An 18,431-nucleotide genomic window follows, 5' to 3' on the forward strand; every position below is an offset into this window, starting at 1 on the left:
CTTGCATCACTTTAATTTACTTTCAAGCTGACATGCTCAAATGTGAAGTGCAGTGATTAATAAAAAAAACTATCTGTTAGCACCTGGGAATAGCAGATGCTGTAAGTTTTTTTTTGCATCACTTTCATTTACTCTCCAACTCACATGCCTGAATGTGAAGTGCAGTGATTCCTCAAAAATCTATCTGTTAGCACCTTGGACTACGAGATGCTGTAAGCTTCTCTTGCATCACTTTAATTTACTTTCAAGATGACATGCTAGGATGTGAAGTGCAGTGATTAATTAAAAAAACTATCTGTTAGCACCTGGGAATAGCAGATGCTGTAAGTTTTTTTTGCATCACTTTCATTTACTCTCCAACTCACATGCCTGAATGTGAAGTGCAGTGATTCATCAAAAAACTATATGTTAGCACATTGGACTACGAGATGCTGTAAGCTTCTCTTGCATCACTTTAATTTACTGTCAAGATGACATGCTAGGATGTGAAATGCAGTGATTAATAAAAAAAATTGTCAGATTGGTCTTTGATCATATTTGCTATGATTAGGCAATTTGAGTAAGTGTTTAAGGCTTACGGCCACACCAGCTTGAGAACGCCCAATCTCATCTGACCTTGGAAGCTAAGCAAGTTTGGGCCTGAATAGTACTGAGGTGGGACCCTACCTAGGAATACCAGGTGCTGTAAGCTTTTCTTGCATCACTTTAATTTACTTTCAAGCTGACATGCTCAAATGTGAAGTGCAGTGATTAATAAAAAAAACTATCTGTTAGCACCTGGGAATAGCAGATGCTGTAAGTTTTTTTTGCATCACTTTCATTTACTCTCCAACTCACATGCCTGAATGTGAAGTGCAGTGATTCCTCAAAAATCTATCTGTTAGCACCTTGGACTACGAGATGCTGTAAGCTTCTCTTGCATCACTTTAATTTACTTTCAAGATGACATGCTAGGATGTGAAGTGCAGTGATTAATTAAAAAAACTATCTGTTAGCACCTGGGAATAGCAAATGCTGTAAGTTTTTGTTGCATCACTTTACTTTAATCTGCAACTGACAAGCTTGTATGTGAAGTGTACAGATTAAATAGAAATATTTTAGTACCAGGGAATAGCAGGTGCTGTAAGATTGTTTGCATCCCTTTAATTTATGTTCAATCTATCATGTTCAAATTTGAAGTGCAGTGAATAATTAGTGCCTCAGTATACCAGCTCCGTATTGTAAGCTTTTATTGCATCATTTAATTACATTCAAGATAACATTCTAGAATGTCAAGTGCAGGGATTAATAAAAAAAATTGTCAGATTGGTCTTTGATCATATTTGCTATGATTAGGCAATTTGAGTAAGTGTTTAAGGCTTACGGCCACACCAGCTTGAGAACGCCCAATCTCATCTGACCTTGGAAGCTAAGCAAGTTTGGGCCTGAATAGTACTGAGGTGGGACCCTACCTAGGAATACCAGGTGCTGTAAGCTTTTCTTGCATCACTTTAATTTACTTTCAAGCTGACATGCTCAAATGTGAAGTGCAGTGATTAATAAAAAAAACTATCTGTTAGCACCTGGGAATAGCAGATGCTGTAAGTTTTTTTTGCATCACTTTCATTTACTCTCCAACTCACATGCCTGAATGTGAAGTGCAGTGATTCCTCAAAAATCTATCTGTTAGCACCTTGGACTACGAGATGCTGTAAGCTTCTCTTGCATCACTTTAATTTACTTTCAAGATGACATGCTAGGATGTGAAGTGCAGTGATTAATTAAAAAAACTATCTGTTAGCACCTGGGAATAGCAAATGCTGTAAGTTTTTGTTGCATCACTTTACTTTAATCTGCAACTGACAAGCTTGTATGTGAAGTGTACAGATTAAATAGAAATATTTTAGTACCAGGGAATAGCAGGTGCTGTAAGATTGTTTGCATCCCTTTAATTTATGTTCAATCTATCATGTTCAAATTTGAAGTGCAGTGAATAATTAGTGCCTCCGTATACCAGCTCCGTATTGTAAGCTTTTATTGCATCATTTAATTACATTCAAGATAACATTCTAGAATGTCAAGTGCAGGGATTAATAAAAAAAATTGTCAGATTGGTCTTTGATCATATTTGCTATGATTAGGCAATTTGAGTAAGTGTTTAAGGCTTACGGCCACACCAGCTTGAGAACGCCCAATCTCATCTGACCTTGGAAGCTAAGCAAGTTTGGGCCTGAATAGTACTGAGGTGGGACCCTACCTAGGAATACCAGGTGCTGTAAGCTTTTCTTGCATCACTTTAATTTACTTTCAAGCTGACATGCTCAAATGTGAAGTGCAGTGATTAATAAAAAAAACTATCTGTTAGCACCTGGGAATAGCAGATGCTGTAAGTTTTTTTTGCATCACTTTCATTTACTCTCCAACTCACATGCCTGAATGTGAAGTGCAGTGATTCCTCAAAAATCTATCTGTTAGCACCTTGGACTACGAGATGCTGTAAGCTTCTCTTGCATCACTTTAATTTACTTTCAAGATGACATGCTAGGATGTGAAGTGCAGTGATTAATTAAAAAAACTATCTGTTAGCACCTGGGAATAGCAAATGCTGTAAGTTTTTGTTGCATCACTTTACTTTAATCTGCAACTGACAAGCTTGTATGTGAAGTGTACAGATTAAATAGAAATATTTTAGTACCAGGGAATAGCAGGTGCTGTAAGATTGTATTGCATCCCTTTAATTTATGTTCAAGCTATCATGTTCAAATTTGAAGTGCAGTGAATAATTAACTCAAACTATCTGTTAGCACCTGGGAATAGCAGATGCTGTAAGTTTTTTTTGCATCACTTTCATTTACTCTCCAACTCACATGCCTGAATGTGAAGTGCAGTGATTCATCAAAAAACTATATGTTAGCACATTGGACTACGAGATGCTGTAAGCTTCTCTTGCATCACTTTAATTTACTGTCAAGATGACATGCTAGGATGTGAAATGCAGTGATTAATTAAAAAAACGATCTGTTAGCACCTGGGAATAGCAGATGCTGTAAGTTTTTGTTGCATCACTTTACTTTAATCTGCAACTGACAAGCTTGTATGTGAAGTGTACAGATTAAATAGAAATATTTTAGTACCAGGGAATAGCAGGTGCTGTAAGATTGTATTGCATCCCTTTAATTTATGTTCAAGCTATCATGTTCAAATTTGAAGTGCAATGAATAATTAACTCAAACTATCTGTTAGCACCTGGGAATAGCAGATGCTGTAAGTTTTTTTTGCATCACTTTCATTTACTCTCCAACTCACATGCCTGAATGTGAAGTGCAGTGATTCATCAAAAAACTATATGTTAGCACATTGGACTACGAGATGCTGTAAGCTTCTCTTGCATCACTTTAATTTACTGTCAAGATGACATGCTAGGATGTGAAATGCAGTGATTAATTAAAAAAACTATCTGTTAGCACCTGGGAATAGCAGATGCTGTAAGTTTTTGTTGCATCACTTTACTTTAATCTGCAACTGACAAGCTTGTATGTGAAGTGTACAGATTAAATAGAAATATTTTAGTACCAGGGAATAGCAGGTGCTGTAAGATTGTTTGCATCCCTTTAATTTATGTTCAAGCTATCATGTTCAAATTTGAAGTGCAGTGAATAATTAGTGCCTCCGTATACCAGCTCCGTATTGTAAGCTTTTATTGCATCATTTAATTACATTCAAGATAACATTCTAGAATGTCAAGTGCAGGGATTAATAAAAAAAATTGTCAGATTGGTCTTTGATCATATTTGCTATGATTAGGCAATTTGAGTAAGTGTTTAAGGCTTACGGCCACACCAGCTTGAGAACGCCCAATCTCATCTGACCTTGGAAGCTAAGCAAGTTTGGGCCTGAATAGTACTGAGGTGGGACCCTACCTAGGAATACCAGGTGCTGTAAGCTTTTCTTGCATCACTTTAATTTACTTTCAAGCTGACATGCTCAAATGTGAAGTGCAGTGATTAATAAAAAAAACTATCTGTTAGCACCTGGGAATAGCAGATGCTGTAAGTTTTTTTTGCATCACTTTCATTTACTCTCCAACTCACATGCCTGAATGTGAAGTGCAGTGATTCCTCAAAAATCTATCTGTTAGCACCTTGGACTACGAGATGCTGTAAGCTTCTCTTGCATCACTTTAATTTACTTTCAAGATGACATGCTAGGATGTGAAGTGCAGTGATTAATTAAAAAAACTATCTGTTAGCACCTGGGAATAGCAAATGCTGTAAGTTTTTGTTGCATCACTTTACTTTAATCTGCAACTGACAAGCTTGTATGTGAAGTGTACAGATTAAATAGAAATATTTTAGTACCAGGGAATAGCAGGTGCTGTAAGATTGTATTGCATCCCTTTAATTTATGTTCAAGCTATCATGTTCAAATTTGAAGTGCAGTGAATAATTAACTCAAACTATCTGTTAGCACCTGGGAATAGCAGATGCTGTAAGTTTTTTTTGCATCACTTTCATTTACTCTCCAACTCACATGCCTGAATGTGAAGTGCAGTGATTCATCACAAAACTATATGTTAGCACATTGGACTACGAGATGCTGTAAGCTTCTCTTGCATCACTTTAATTTACTGTCAAGATGACATGCTAGGATGTGAAATGCAGTGATTAATTAAAAAAACTATCTGTTAGCACCTGGGAATAGCAGATGCTGTAAGTTTTTGTTGCATCACTTTACTTTAATCTGCAACTGACAAGCTTGTATGTGAAGTGTACAGATTAAATAGAAATATTTTAGTACCAGGGAATAGCAGGTGCTGTAAGATTGTTTGCATCCCTTTAATTTATGTTCAAGCTATCATGTTCAAATTTGAAGTGCAGTGAATAATTAGTGCCTCCGTATACCAGCTCCGTATTGTAAGCTTTTATTGCATCATTTAATTACATTCAAGATAACATTCTAGAATGTCAAGTGCAGGGATTAATAAAAAAAATTGTCAGATTGGTCTTTGATCATAATTGCTATGATTAGGCAATTTGAGTAAGTGTTTAAGGCTTACGGCCACACCAGCTTGAGAACGCCCAATCTCATCTGACCTTGGAAGCTAAGCAAGTTTGGGCCTGAATAGTACTGAGGTGGGACCCTACCTAGGAATACCAGGTGCTGTAAGCTTTTCTTGCATCACTTTAATTTACTTTCAAGCTGACATGCTCAAATGTGAAGTGCAGTGATTAATTTAAAAAAACTATCTGTTAGCACCTGGGAATAGCAGATGCTGTAAGTTTTTTTTGCATCACTTTCATTTACTCTCCAACTCACATGCCTGAATGTGAAGTGCAGTGATTCCTCAAAAATCTATCTGTTAGCACCTTGGACTACGAGATGCTGTAAGCTTCTCTTGCATCACTTTAATTTACTTTCAAGATGACATGCTAGGATGTGAAGTGCAGTGATTAATTAAAAAAACTATCTGTTAGCACCTGGGAATAGCAAATGCTGTAAGTTTTTGTTGCATCACTTTACTTTAATCTGCAACTGACAAGCTTGTATGTGAAGTGTACAGATTAAATAGAAATATTTTAGTACCAGGGAATAGCAGGTGCTGTAAGATTGTTTGCATCCCTTTAATTTATGTTCAATCTATCATGTTCAAATTTGAAGTGCAGTGAATAATTAGTGCCTCAGTATACCAGCTCCGTATTGTAAGCTTTTATTGCATCATTTAATTACATTCAAGATAACATTCTAGAATGTCAAGTGCAGGGATTAATAAAAAAAATTGTCAGATTGGTCTTTGATCATATTTGCTATGATTAGGCAATTTGAGTAAGTGTTTAAGGCTTACGGCCACACCAGCTTGAGAACGCCCAATCTCATCTGACCTTGGAAGCTAAGCAAGTTTGGGCCTGAATAGTACTGAGGTGGGACCCTACCTAGGAATACCAGGTGCTGTAAGCTTTTCTTGCATCACTTTAATTTACTTTCAAGCTGACATGCTCAAATGTGAAGTGCAGTGATTAATAAAAAAAACTATCTGTTAGCACCTGGGAATAGCAGATGCTGTAAGTTTTTTTTGCATCACTTTCATTTACTCTCCAACTCACATGCCTGAATGTGAAGTGCAGTGATTCCTCAAAAATCTATCTGTTAGCACCTTGGACTACGAGATGCTGTAAGCTTCTCTTGCATCACTTTAATTTACTTTCAAGATGACATGCTAGGATGTGAAGTGCAGTGATTAATTAAAAAAACTATCTGTTAGCACCTGGGAATAGCAAATGCTGTAAGTTTTTGTTGCATCACTTTACTTTAATCTGCAACTGACAAGCTTGTATGTGAAGTGTACAGATTAAATAGAAATATTTTAGTACCAGGGAATAGCAGGTGCTGTAAGATTGTATTGCATCCCTTTAATTTATGTTCAAGCTATCATGTTCAAATTTGAAGTGCAGTGAATAATTAACTCAAACTATCTGTTAGCACCTGGGAATAGCAGATGCTGTAAGTTTTTTTTGCATCACTTTCATTTACTCTCCAACTCACATGCCTGAATGTGAAGTGCAGTGATTCATCAAAAAACTATATGTTAGCACATTGGACTACGAGATGCTGTAAGCTTCTCTTGCATCACTTTAATTTACTGTCAAGATGACATGCTAGGATGTGAAATGCAGTGATTAATTAAAAAAACTATCTGTTAGCACCTGGGAATAGCAGATGCTGTAAGTTTTTGTTGCATCACTTTACTTTAATCTGCAACTGACAAGCTTGTATGTGAAGTGTACAGATTAAATAGAAATATTTTAGTACCAGGGAATAGCAGGTGCTGTAAGATTGTATTGCATCCCTTTAATTTATGTTCAAGCTATCATGTTCAAATTTGAAGTGCAATGAATAATTAACTCAAACTATCTGTTAGCACCTGGGAATAGCAGATGCTGTAAGTTTTTTTTTGCATCACTTTCATTTACTCTCCAACTCACATGCCTGAATGTGAAGTGCAGTGATTCATCACAAAACTATATGTTAGCACATTGGACTACGAGATGCTGTAAGCTTCTCTTGCATCACTTTAATTTACTGTCAAGATGACATGCTAGGATGTGAAATGCAGTGATTAATTAAAAAAACTATCTGTTAGCACCTGGGAATAGCAGATGCTGTAAGTTTTTGTTGCATCACTTTACTTTAATCTGCAACTGACAAGCTTGTATGTGAAGTTTACAGATTAAATAGAAATATTTTAGTACCAGGGAATAGCAGGTGCTGTAAGTTTTTGTTGCATCACTTTACTTTAATCTGCAACTGACAAGCTTGTATGTGAAGTGTACAGATTAAATAGAAATATTTTAGTACCAGGGAATAGCAGGTGCTGTAAGATTGTATTGCATCCCTTTAATTTATGTTCAAGCTATCATGTTCAAATTTGAAGTGCAGTGAATAATTAACTCAAACTATCTGTTAGCACCTGGGAATAGCAGATGCTGTAAGTTTTTTTTGCATCACTTTCATTTACTCTCCAACTCACATGCCTGAATGTGAAGTGCAGTGATTCATCAAAAAACTATATGTTAGCACATTGGACTACGAGATGCTGTAAGCTTCTCTTGCATCACTTTAATTTACTGTCAAGATGACATGCTAGGATGTGAAATGCAGTGATTCATTAAAAAAAACTATCTGTTAGCACCTGGGAATAGCAGATGCTGTAAGTTTTTGTTGCATCACTTTACTTTAATCTGCAACTGACAAGCTTGTATGTGAAGTGTACAGATTAAATAGAAATATTTTAGTACCAGGGAATAGCAGGTGCTGTAAGATTGTTTGCATCCCTTTAATTTATGTTCAATCTATCATGTTCAAATTTGAAGTGCAGTGAATAATTAGTGCCTCAGTATACCAGCTCCGTATTGTAAGCTTTTATTGCATCATTTAATTACATTCAAGATAACATTCTAGAATGTCAAGTGCAGGGATTAATAAAAAAAATTGTCAGATTGGTCTTTGATCATATTTGCTATGATTAGGCAATTTGAGTAAGTGTTTAAGGCTTACGTCCACACCAGCTTGAGAACGCCCAATCTCATCTGACCTTGGAAGCTAAGCAAGTTTGGGCCTGAATAGTACTGAGGTGGGACCCTACCTAGGAATACCAGGTGCTGTAAGCTTTTCTTGCATCACTTTAATTTACTTTCATGCTGACATGCTCAAATGTGAAGTGCAGTGATTAATAAAAAAAACTATCTGTTAGCACCTGGGAATAGCAGATGCTGTAAGTTTTTTTTGCATCACTTTCATTTACTCTCCAACTCACATGCCTGAATGTGAAGTGCAGTGATTCCTCAAAAATCTATCTGTTAGCACCTTGGACTACGAGATGCTGTAAGCTTCTCTTGCATCACTTTAATTTACTTTCAAGATGACATGCTAGGATGTGAAGTGCAGTGATTAATTAAAAAAACTATCTGTTAGCACCTGGGAATAGCAAATGCTGTAAGTTTTTGTTGCATCACTTTACTTTAATCTGCAACTGACAAGCTTGTATGTGAAGTGTACAGATTAAATAGAAATATTTTAGTACCAGGGAATAGCAGGTGCTGTAAGATTGTATTGCATCCCTTTAATTTATGTTCAAGCTATCATGTTCAAATTTGAAGTGCAATGAATAATTAACTCAAACTATCTGTTAGCACCTGGGAATAGCAGATGCTGTAAGTTTTTTTTTGCATCACTTTCATTTACTCTCCAACTCACATGCCTGAATGTGAAGTGCAGTGATTCATCACAAAACTATATGTTAGCACATTGGACTACGAGATGCTGTAAGCTTCTCTTGCATCACTTTAATTTACTGTCAAGATGACATGCTAGGATGTGAAATGCAGTGATTAATTAAAAAAACTATCTGTTAGCACCTGGGAATAGCAGATGCTGTAAGTTTTTGTTGCATCACTTTACTTTAATCTGCAACTGACAAGCTTGTATGTGAAGTGTACAGATTAAATAGAAATATTTTAGTACCAGGGAATAGCAGGTGCTGTAAGATTGTTTGCATCCCTTTAATTTATGTTCAAGCTATCATGTTCAAATTTGAAGTGCAGTGAATAATTAACTCAAACTATCTGTTAGCACCTGGGAATAGCAGATGCTGTAAGTTTTTTTTGCATCACTTTCATTTACTCTCCAACTCACATGCCTGAATGTGAAGTGCAGTGATTCATCAAAAAACTATATGTTAGCACATTGGACTACGAGATGCTGTAAGCTTCTCTTGCATCACTTTAATTTACTGTCAAGATGACATGCTAGGATGTGAAATGCAGTGATTAATTAAAAAAACTATCTGTTAGCACCTGGGAATAGCAGATGCTGTAAGTTTTTGTTGCATCACTTTACTTTAATCTGCAACTGACAAGCTTGTATGTGAAGTGTACAGATTAAATAGAAATATTTTAGTACCAGGGAATAGCAGGTGCTGTAAGATTGTTTGCATCCCTTTAATTTATGTTCAAGCTATCATGTTCAAATTTGAAGTGCAGTGAATAATTAGTGCCTCCGTATACCAGCTCCGTATTGTAAGCTTTTATTGCATCATTTAATTACATTCAAGATAACATTCTAGAATGTCAAGTGCAGGGATTAATAAAAAAAATTGTCAGATTGGTCTTTGATCATATTTGCTATGATTAGGCAATTTGAGTAAGTGTTTAAGGCTTACGGCCACACCAGCTTGAGAACGCCCAATCTCATCTGACCTTGGAAGCTAAGCAAGTTTGGGCCTGAATAGTACTGAGGTGGGACCCTACCTAGGAATACCAGGTGCTGTAAGCTTTTCTTGCATCACTTTAATTTACTTTCAAGCTGACATGCTCAAATGTGAAGTGCAGTGATTAATAAAAAAAACTATCTGTTAGCACCTGGGAATAGCAGATGCTGTAAGTTTTTTTTGCATCACTTTCATTTACTCTCCAACTCACATGCCTGAATGTGAAGTGCAGTGATTCCTCAAAAATCTATCTGTTAGCACCTTGGACTACGAGATGCTGTAAGCTTCTCTTGCATCACTTTAATTTACTTTCAAGATGACATGCTAGGATGTGAAGTGCAGTGATTAATTAAAAAAACTATCTGTTAGCACCTGGGAATAGCAAATGCTGTAAGTTTTTGTTGCATCACTTTACTTTAATCTGCAACTGACAAGCTTGTATGTGAAGTGTACAGATTAAATAGAAATATTTTAGTACCAGGGAATAGCAGGTGCTGTAAGATTGTATTGCATCCCTTTAATTTATGTTCAAGCTATCATGTCTAAATTTGAAGTGCAGTGAATAATTAACTCAAACTATCTGTTAGCACCTGGGAATAGCAGATGCTGTAAGTTTTTTTTGCATCACTTTCATTTACTCTCCAACTCACATGCCTGAATGTGAAGTGCAGTGATTCATCAAAAAACTATATGTTAGCACATTGGACTACGAGATGCTGTAAGCTTCTCTTGCATCACTTTAATTTACTGTCAAGATGACATGCTAGGATGTGAAATGCAGTGATTAATTAAAAAAAACTATCTGTTAGCACCTGGGAATAGCAGATGCTGTAAGTTTTTGTTGCATCACTTTACTTTAATCTACAACTGACAAGCTTGTATGTGAAGTGTACAGATTAAATAGAAATATTTTAGTACCAGGGAATAGCAGGTGCTGTAAGATTGTTTGCATCCCTTTAATTTATGTTCAATCTATCATGTTCAAATTTGAAGTGCAGTGAATAATTAGTGCCTCAGTATACCAGCTCCGTATTGTAAGCTTTTATTGGATCATTTAATTACATTCAAGATAACATTCTAGAATGTCAAGTGCAGGGATTAATAAAAAAAATTGTCAGATTGGTCTTTGATCATATTTGCTATGATTAGGCAATTTGAGTAAGTGTTTAAGGCTTACGGCCACACCAGCTTGAGCACGCCCAATCTCATCTGACCTTGGAAGCTAAGCAAGTTTGGGCCTGAATAGTACTGAGGTGGGACCCTACCTAGGAATACCAGGTGCTGTAAGCTTTTCTTGCATCACTTTAATTTACTTTCAAGCTGACATGCTCAAATGTGAAGTGCAGTGATTAATAAAAAAAACTATCTGTTAGCACCTGGGAATAGCAGATGCTGTAAGTTTTTTTTGCATCACTTTCATTTACTCTCCAACTCACATGCCTGAATGTGAAGTGCAGTGATTCATCAAAAAACTATATGTTAGCACATTGGACTACGAGATGCTGTAAGCTTCTCTTGCATCACTTTAATTTACTGTCAAGATGACATGCTAGGATGTGAAATGCAGTGATTAATTAAAAAAACTATCTGTTAGCACCTGGGAATAGCAGATGCTGTAAGTTTTTGTTGCATCACTTTACTTTAATCTGCAACTGACAAGCTTGTATGTGAAGTGTACAGATTAAATAGAAATATTTTAGTACCAGGGAATAGCAGGTGCTGTAAGATTGTATTGCATCCCTTTAATTTATGTTCAAGCTATCATGTTCAAATTTGAAGTGCAGTGAATAATTAACTCAGACTATCTGTTAGCACCTGGGAATAGCAGATGCTGTAAGTTTTTTTTGCATCACTTTCATTTACTCTCCAACTCACATGCCTGAATGTGAAGTGCAGTGATTCATCACAAAACTATATGTTAGCACATTGGACTACGAGATGCTGTAAGCTTCTCTTGCATCACTTTAATTTACTGTCAAGATGACATGCTAGGATGTGAAATGCAGTGATTAATTAAAAAAATTATCTGTTAGCACCTGGGAATAGCAGATGCTGTAAGTTTTTGTTGCATCACTTTACTTTAATCTGCAACTGACAAGCTTGTATGTGAAGTGTACAGATTAAATAGAAATATTTTAGTACCAGGGAATAGCAGGTCCTGTAAGATTGTTTGCATCCCTTTAATTTATGTTCAAGCTATCATGTTCAAATTTGAAGTGCAGTGAATAATTAGTGCCTCCGTATACCAGCTCCGTATTGTAAGCTTTTATTGCATCATTTAATTACATTCAAGATAACATTCTAGAATGTCAAGTGCAGGGATTAATAAAAAAAATTGTCAGATTGGTCTTTGATCATATTTGCTATGATTAGGCAATTTGAGTAAGTGTTTAAGGCTTACGGCCACACCAGCTTGAGAACGCCCAATCTCATCTGACCTTGGAAGCTAAGCAAGTTTGGGCCTGAATAGTACTGAGGTGGGACCCTACCTAGGAATACCAGGTGCTGTAAGCTTTTCTTGCATCACTTTAATTTACTTTCAAGCTGACATGCTCAAATGTGAAGTGCAGTGATTAATAAAAAAAACTATCTGTTAGCACCTGGGAATAGCAGATGCTGTAAGTTTTTTTTGCATCACTTTCATTTACTCTCCAACTCACATGCCTGAATGTGAAGTGCAGTGATTCATCAAAAAACTATATGTTAGCACATTGGACTACGAGATGCTGTAAGCTTCTCTTGCATCACTTTAATTTACTGTCAAGATGACATGCTAGGATGTGAAATGCAGTGATTAATTAAAAAAACTATCTGTTAGCACCTGGGAATAGCAGATGCTGTAAGTTTTTGTTGCATCACTTTACTTTAATCTGCAACTGACAAGCTTGTATGTGAAGTGTACAGATTAAATAGAAATATTTTAGTACCAGGGAATAGCAGGTGCTGTAAGATTGTATTGCATCCCTTTAATTTATGTTCAAGCTATCATGTTCAAATTTGAAGTGCAGTGAATAATTAACTCAGACTATCTGTTAGCACCTGGGAATAGCAGATGCTGTAAGTTTTTTTTGCATCACTTTCATTTACTCTCCAACTCACATGCCTGAATGTGAAGTGCAGTGATTCATCACAAAACTATATGTTAGCACATTGGACTACGAGATGCTGTAAGCTTCTCTTGCATCACTTTAATTTACTGTCAAGATGACATGCTAGGATGTGAAATGCAGTGATTAATTAAAAAAATTATCTGTTAGCACCTGGGAATAGCAGATGCTGTAAGTTTTTGTTGCATCACTTTACTTTAATCTGCAACTGACAAGCTTGTATGTGAAGTGTACAGATTAAATAGAAATATTTTAGTACCAGGGAATAGCAGGTCCTGTAAGATTGTTTGCATCCCTTTAATTTATGTTCAAGCTATCATGTTCAAATTTGAAGTGCAGTGAATAATTAGTGCCTCCGTATACCAGCTCCGTATTGTAAGCTTTTATTGCATCATTTAATTACATTCAAGATAACATTCTAGAATGTCAAGTGCAGGGATTAATAAAAAAAATTGTCAGATTGGTCTTTGATCATATTTGCTATGATTAGGCAATTTGAGTAAGTGTTTAAGGCTTACGGCCACACCAGCTTGAGAACGCCCAATCTCATCTGACCTTGGAAGCTAAGCAAGTTTGGGCCTGAATAGTACTGAGGTGGGACCCTACCTAGGAATACCAGGTGCTGTAAGCTTTTCTTGCATCACTTTAATTTACTTTCAAGCTGACATGCTCAAATGTGAAGTGCAGTGATTAATAAAAAAAACTATCTGTTAGCACCTGGGAATAGCAGATGCTGTAAGTTTTTTTTGCATCACTTTCATTTACTCTCCAACTCACATGCCTGAATGTGAAGTGCAGTGATTCATCACAAAACTATATGTTAGCACATTGGACTACGAGATGCTGTAAGCTTCTCTTGCATCACTTTAATTTACTGTCAAGATGACATGCTAGGATGTGAAATGCAGTGATTAATTAAAAAAACTATCTGTTAGCACCTGGGAATAGCAGATGCTGTAAGTTTTTGTTGCATCACTTTACTTTAATCTGCAACTGACAAGCTTGTATGTGAAGTGTACAGATTAAATAGAAATATTTTAGTACCAGGGAATAGCAGGTCCTGTAAGATTGTTTGCATCCCTTTAATTTATGTTCAAGCTATCATGTTCAAATTTGAAGTGCAGTGAATAATTAGTGCCTCCGTATACCAGCTCCGTATTGTAAGCTTTTATTGCATCATTTAATTACATTCAAGATAACATTCTAGAATGTCAAGTGCAGGGATTAATAAAAAAAATTGTCAGATTGGTCTTTGATCATATTTGCTATGATTAGGCAATTTGAGTAAGTGTTTAAGGCTTACGGCCACACCAGCTTGAGAACGCCCAATCTCATCTGACCTTGGAAGCTAAGCAAGTTTGGGCCTGAATAGTACTGAGGTGGGACCCTACCTAGGAATACCAGGTGCTGTAAGCTTTTCTTGCATCACTTTAATTTACTTTCAAGCTGACATGCTCAAATGTGAAGTGCAGTGATTAATAAAAAAAACTATCTGTTAGCACCTGGGAATAGCAGATGCTGTAAGTTTTTTTTGCATCACTTTCATTTACTCTCCAACTCACATGCCTGAATGTGAAGTGCAGTGATTCCTCAAAAATCTATCTGTTAGCACCTTGGACTACGAGATGCTTTAAGCTTCTCTTGCATCACTTTAATTTACTTTCAAGATGACATGCTAGGATGTGAAGTGAAGTGATTAATTAAAAAAACTATCTGTTAGCACCTGGGAATAGCAAATGCTGTAAGTTTTTGTTGCATCACTTTACTTTAATCTGCAACTGACAAGCTTGTATGTGAAGTGTACAGATTAAATAGAAATATTTTAGTACCAGGGAATAGCAGGTGCTGTAAGATTGTATTGCATCCCTTTAATTTATGTTCAAGCTATCATGTCTAAATTTGAAGTGCAGTGAATAATTAACTCAAACTATCTGTTAGCACCTGGGAATAGCAGATGCTGTAAGTTTTTTTTGCATCACTTTCATTTACTCTCCAACTCACATGCCTGAATGTGAAGTGCAGTGATTCATCAAAAAACTATATGTTAGCACATTGGACTACGAGATGCTGTAAGCTTCTCTTGCATCACTTTAATTTACTGTCAAGATGACATGCTAGGATGTGAAATGCAGTGATTAATTAAAAAAAACTATCTGTTAGCACCTGGGAATAGCAGATGCTGTAAGTTTTTGTTGCATCACTTTACTTTAATCTACAACTGACAAGCTTGTATGTGAAGTGTACAGATTAAATAGAAATATTTTAGTACCAGGGAATAGCAGGTGCTGTAAGATTGTTTGCATCCCTTTAATTTATGTTCAATCTATCATGTTCAAATTTGAAGTGCAGTGAATAATTAGTGCCTCAGTATACCAGCTCTGTATTGTAAGCTTTTATTGGATCATTTAATTACATTCAAGATAACATTCTAGAATGTCAAGTGCAGGGATTAATAAAAAAAATTGTCAGATTGGTCTTTGATCATATTTGCTATGATTAGGCAATTTGAGTAAGTGTTTAAGGCTTACGGCCACACCAGCTTGAGAACGCCCAATCTCATCTGACCTTGGAAGCTAAGCAAGTTTGGGCCTGAATAGTACTGAGGTGGGACCCTACCTAGGAATACCAGGTGCTGTAAGCTTTTCTTGCATCACTTTAATTTACTTTCAAGCTGACATGCTCAAATGTGAAGTGCAGTGATTAATAAAAAAAACTATCTGTTAGCACCTGGGAATAGCAGATGCTGTAAGTTTTTTTTGCATCACTTTCATTTACTCTCCAACTCACATGCCTGAATGTGAAGTGCAGTGATTCCTCAAAAATCTATCTGTTAGCACCTTGGACTACGAGATGCTGTAAGCTTCTCTTGCATCACTTTAATTTACTTTCAAGATGACATGCTAGGATGTGAAGTGCAGTGATTAATTAAAAAAACTATCTGTTAGCACCTGGGAATAGCAAATGCTGTAAGTTTTTGTTGCATCACTTTACTTTAATCTGCAACTGACAAGCTTGTATGTGAAGTGTACAGATTAAATAGAAATATTTTAGTACCAGGGAATAGCAGGTGCTGTAAGATTGTATTGCATCCCTTTAATTTATGTTCAAGCTATCATGTTCAAATTTGAAGTGCAGTGAATAATTAACTCAAACTATCTGTTAGCACCTGGGAATAGCAGATGCTGTAAGTTTTTTTTGCATCACTTTCATTTACTCTCCAACTCACATGCCTGAATGTGAAGTGCAGTGATTCATCAAAAAACTATATGTTAGCACATTGGACTACGAGATGCTGTAAGCTTCTCTTGCATCACTTTAATTTACTGTCAAGATGACATGCTAGGATGTGAAATGCAGTGATTAATTAAAAAAAACTATCTGTTAGCACCTGGGAATAGCAGATGCTGTAAGTTTTTGTTGCATCACTTTACTTTAATCTGCAACTGACAAGCTTGTATGTGAAGTGTACAGATTAAATAGAAATATTTTAGTACCAGGGAATAGCAGGTGCTGTAAGATTGTTTGCATCCCTTTAATTTATGTTCAATCTATCATGTTCAAATTTGAAGTGCAGTGAATAATTAGTGCCTCAGTATACCAGCTCCGTATTGTAATCTTTTATTGCATCATTTAATTACATTCAAGATAACATTCTAGAATGTCAAGTGCAGGGATTAATAAAAAAAATTGTCAGATTGGTCTTTGATCATATTTGCTATGATTAGGCAATTTGAGTAAGTGTTTAAGGCTTACGGCCACACCAGCTTGAGAACGCCCAATCTCATCTGACCTTGGAAGCTAAGCAAGTTTGGGCCTGAATAGTACTGAGGTGGGACCCTACCTAGGAATACCAGGTGCTGTAAGCTTTTCTTGCATCACTTTAATTTACTTTCAAGCTGACATGCTCAAATGTGAAGTGCAGTGATTAATAAAAAAAACTATCTGTTAGCACCTGGGAATAGCAGATGCTGTAAGTTTTTTTTGCATCACTTTCATTTACTCTCCAACTCACATGCCTGAATGTGAAGTGCAGTGATTCCTCAAAAATCTATCTGTTAGCACCTTGGACTACGAGATGCTGTAAGCTTCTCTTGCATCACTTTAATTTACTTTCAAGATGACATCCTAGGATGTGAAGTGCAGTGATTAATTAAAAAAACTATCTGTTAGCACCTGGGAATAGCAAATGCTGTAAGTTTTTGTTGCATCACTTTACTTTAATCTGCAACTGACAAGCTTGTATGTGAAGTGTACAGATTAAATAGAAATATTTTAGTACCAGGGAATAGCAGGTGCTGTAAGATTGTATTGCATCCCTTTAATTTATGTTCAAGCTATCATGTTCAAATTTGAAGTGCAGTGAATAATTAACTCAAACTATCTGTTAGCACCTGGGAATAGCAGATGCTGTAAGTTTTTTTTGCATCACTTTCATTTACTCTCCAACTCACATGCCTGAATGTGAAGTGCAGTGATTCATCAAAAAACTATATGTTAGCACATTGGACTACGAGATGCTGTAAGCTTCTCTTGCATCACTTTAATTTACTGTCAAGATGACATGCTAGGATGTGAAATGCAGTGATTAATTAAAAAAAACTATCTGTTAGCACCTGGGAATAGCAGATGCTGTAAGTTTTTGTTGCATCACTTTACTTTAATCTACAACTGACAAGCTTGTATGTGAAGTGTACAGATTAAATAGAAATATTTTAGTACCAGGGAATAGCAGGTGCTGTAAGATTGTTTGCATCCCTTTAATTTATGTTCAATCTATCATGTTCAAATTTGAAGTGCAGTGAATAATTAGTGCCTCAGTATACCAGCTCCGTATTGTAAGCTTTTATTGGATCATTTAATTACATTCAAGATAACATTCTAGAATGTCAAGTGCAGGGATTAATAAAAAAAATTGTCAGATTGGTCTTTGATCATATTTGCTATGATTAGGCAATTTGAGTAAGTGTTTAAGGCTTACGGCCACACCAGCTTGAGAACGCCCAATCTCATCTGACCTTGGAAGCTAAGCAAGTTTGGGCCTGAATAGTACTGAGGTGGGACCCTACCTAGGAATACCAGGTGCTGTAAGCTTTTCTTGCATCACTTTAATTTACTTTCAAGCTGACATGCTCAAATGTGAAGTGCAGTGATTAATAAAAAAAACTATCTGTTAGCACCTGGGAATAGCAGATGCTGTAAGTTTTTTTTGCATCACTTTCATTTACTCTCCAACTCACATGCCTGAATGTGAAGTGCAGTGATTCCTCAAAAATCTATCTGTTAGCACCTTGGACTACGAGATGCTGTAAGCTTCTCTTGCATCACTTTAATTTACTTTCAAGATGACATGCTAGGATGTGAAGTGCAGTGATTAATTAAAAAAACTATCTGTTAGCACCTGGGAATAGCAAATGCTGTAAGTTTTTGTTGCATCACTTTACTTTAATCTGCAACTGACAAGCTTGTATGTGAAGTGTACAGATTAAATAGAAATATTTTAGTACCAGGGAATAGCAGGTGCTGTAAGATTGTATTGCATCCCTTTAATTTATGTTCAAGCTATCATGTTCAAATTTGAAGTG

General features: G+C 36.2%; 15 pseudogenes; all 15 read left to right on the forward strand.

Moving 5' to 3' along the window:
- Nucleotides 1-572: 572 nt before the first annotated feature.
- LOC145646265 (5S ribosomal RNA) lies at nucleotides 573-691 on the forward strand (annotated as a pseudogene).
- A 666-nt stretch (nucleotides 692-1,357) lies between these two features.
- On the forward strand, nucleotides 1,358-1,476 carry LOC145646266 (5S ribosomal RNA; annotated as a pseudogene).
- A 666-nt stretch (nucleotides 1,477-2,142) lies between these two features.
- LOC145646268 (5S ribosomal RNA) lies at nucleotides 2,143-2,261 on the forward strand (annotated as a pseudogene).
- Nucleotides 2,262-3,805: 1,544 nt separating this feature from the next.
- Nucleotides 3,806-3,924, forward strand: LOC145646269 (5S ribosomal RNA; annotated as a pseudogene).
- Nucleotides 3,925-5,029: 1,105 nt separating this feature from the next.
- Nucleotides 5,030-5,148, forward strand: LOC145646270 (5S ribosomal RNA; annotated as a pseudogene).
- A 667-nt stretch (nucleotides 5,149-5,815) lies between these two features.
- On the forward strand, nucleotides 5,816-5,934 carry LOC145646271 (5S ribosomal RNA; annotated as a pseudogene).
- Nucleotides 5,935-8,025: 2,091 nt separating this feature from the next.
- Nucleotides 8,026-8,144, forward strand: LOC145649021 (5S ribosomal RNA; annotated as a pseudogene).
- Nucleotides 8,145-9,688: 1,544 nt separating this feature from the next.
- Nucleotides 9,689-9,807, forward strand: LOC145646272 (5S ribosomal RNA; annotated as a pseudogene).
- A 1,106-nt stretch (nucleotides 9,808-10,913) lies between these two features.
- Nucleotides 10,914-11,032, forward strand: LOC145647322 (5S ribosomal RNA; annotated as a pseudogene).
- A 1,105-nt stretch (nucleotides 11,033-12,137) lies between these two features.
- On the forward strand, nucleotides 12,138-12,256 carry LOC145646273 (5S ribosomal RNA; annotated as a pseudogene).
- Nucleotides 12,257-13,361: 1,105 nt separating this feature from the next.
- Nucleotides 13,362-13,480, forward strand: LOC145646274 (5S ribosomal RNA; annotated as a pseudogene).
- A 666-nt stretch (nucleotides 13,481-14,146) lies between these two features.
- On the forward strand, nucleotides 14,147-14,265 carry LOC145646276 (5S ribosomal RNA; annotated as a pseudogene).
- Nucleotides 14,266-15,371: 1,106 nt separating this feature from the next.
- Nucleotides 15,372-15,490, forward strand: LOC145646277 (5S ribosomal RNA; annotated as a pseudogene).
- A 1,106-nt stretch (nucleotides 15,491-16,596) lies between these two features.
- Nucleotides 16,597-16,715, forward strand: LOC145646278 (5S ribosomal RNA; annotated as a pseudogene).
- Nucleotides 16,716-17,821: 1,106 nt separating this feature from the next.
- Nucleotides 17,822-17,940, forward strand: LOC145646279 (5S ribosomal RNA; annotated as a pseudogene).
- The last annotated feature ends 491 nt before the right edge of the window (nucleotides 17,941-18,431 follow it).

This window comes from Electrophorus electricus, chromosome 13, assembly GCF_041902795.1.
Source record: "Electrophorus electricus isolate QZ-2024a chromosome 13, ASM4190279v1, whole genome shotgun sequence".
Lineage (NCBI taxonomy): Eukaryota > Metazoa > Chordata > Actinopteri > Gymnotiformes > Gymnotidae > Electrophorus > Electrophorus electricus.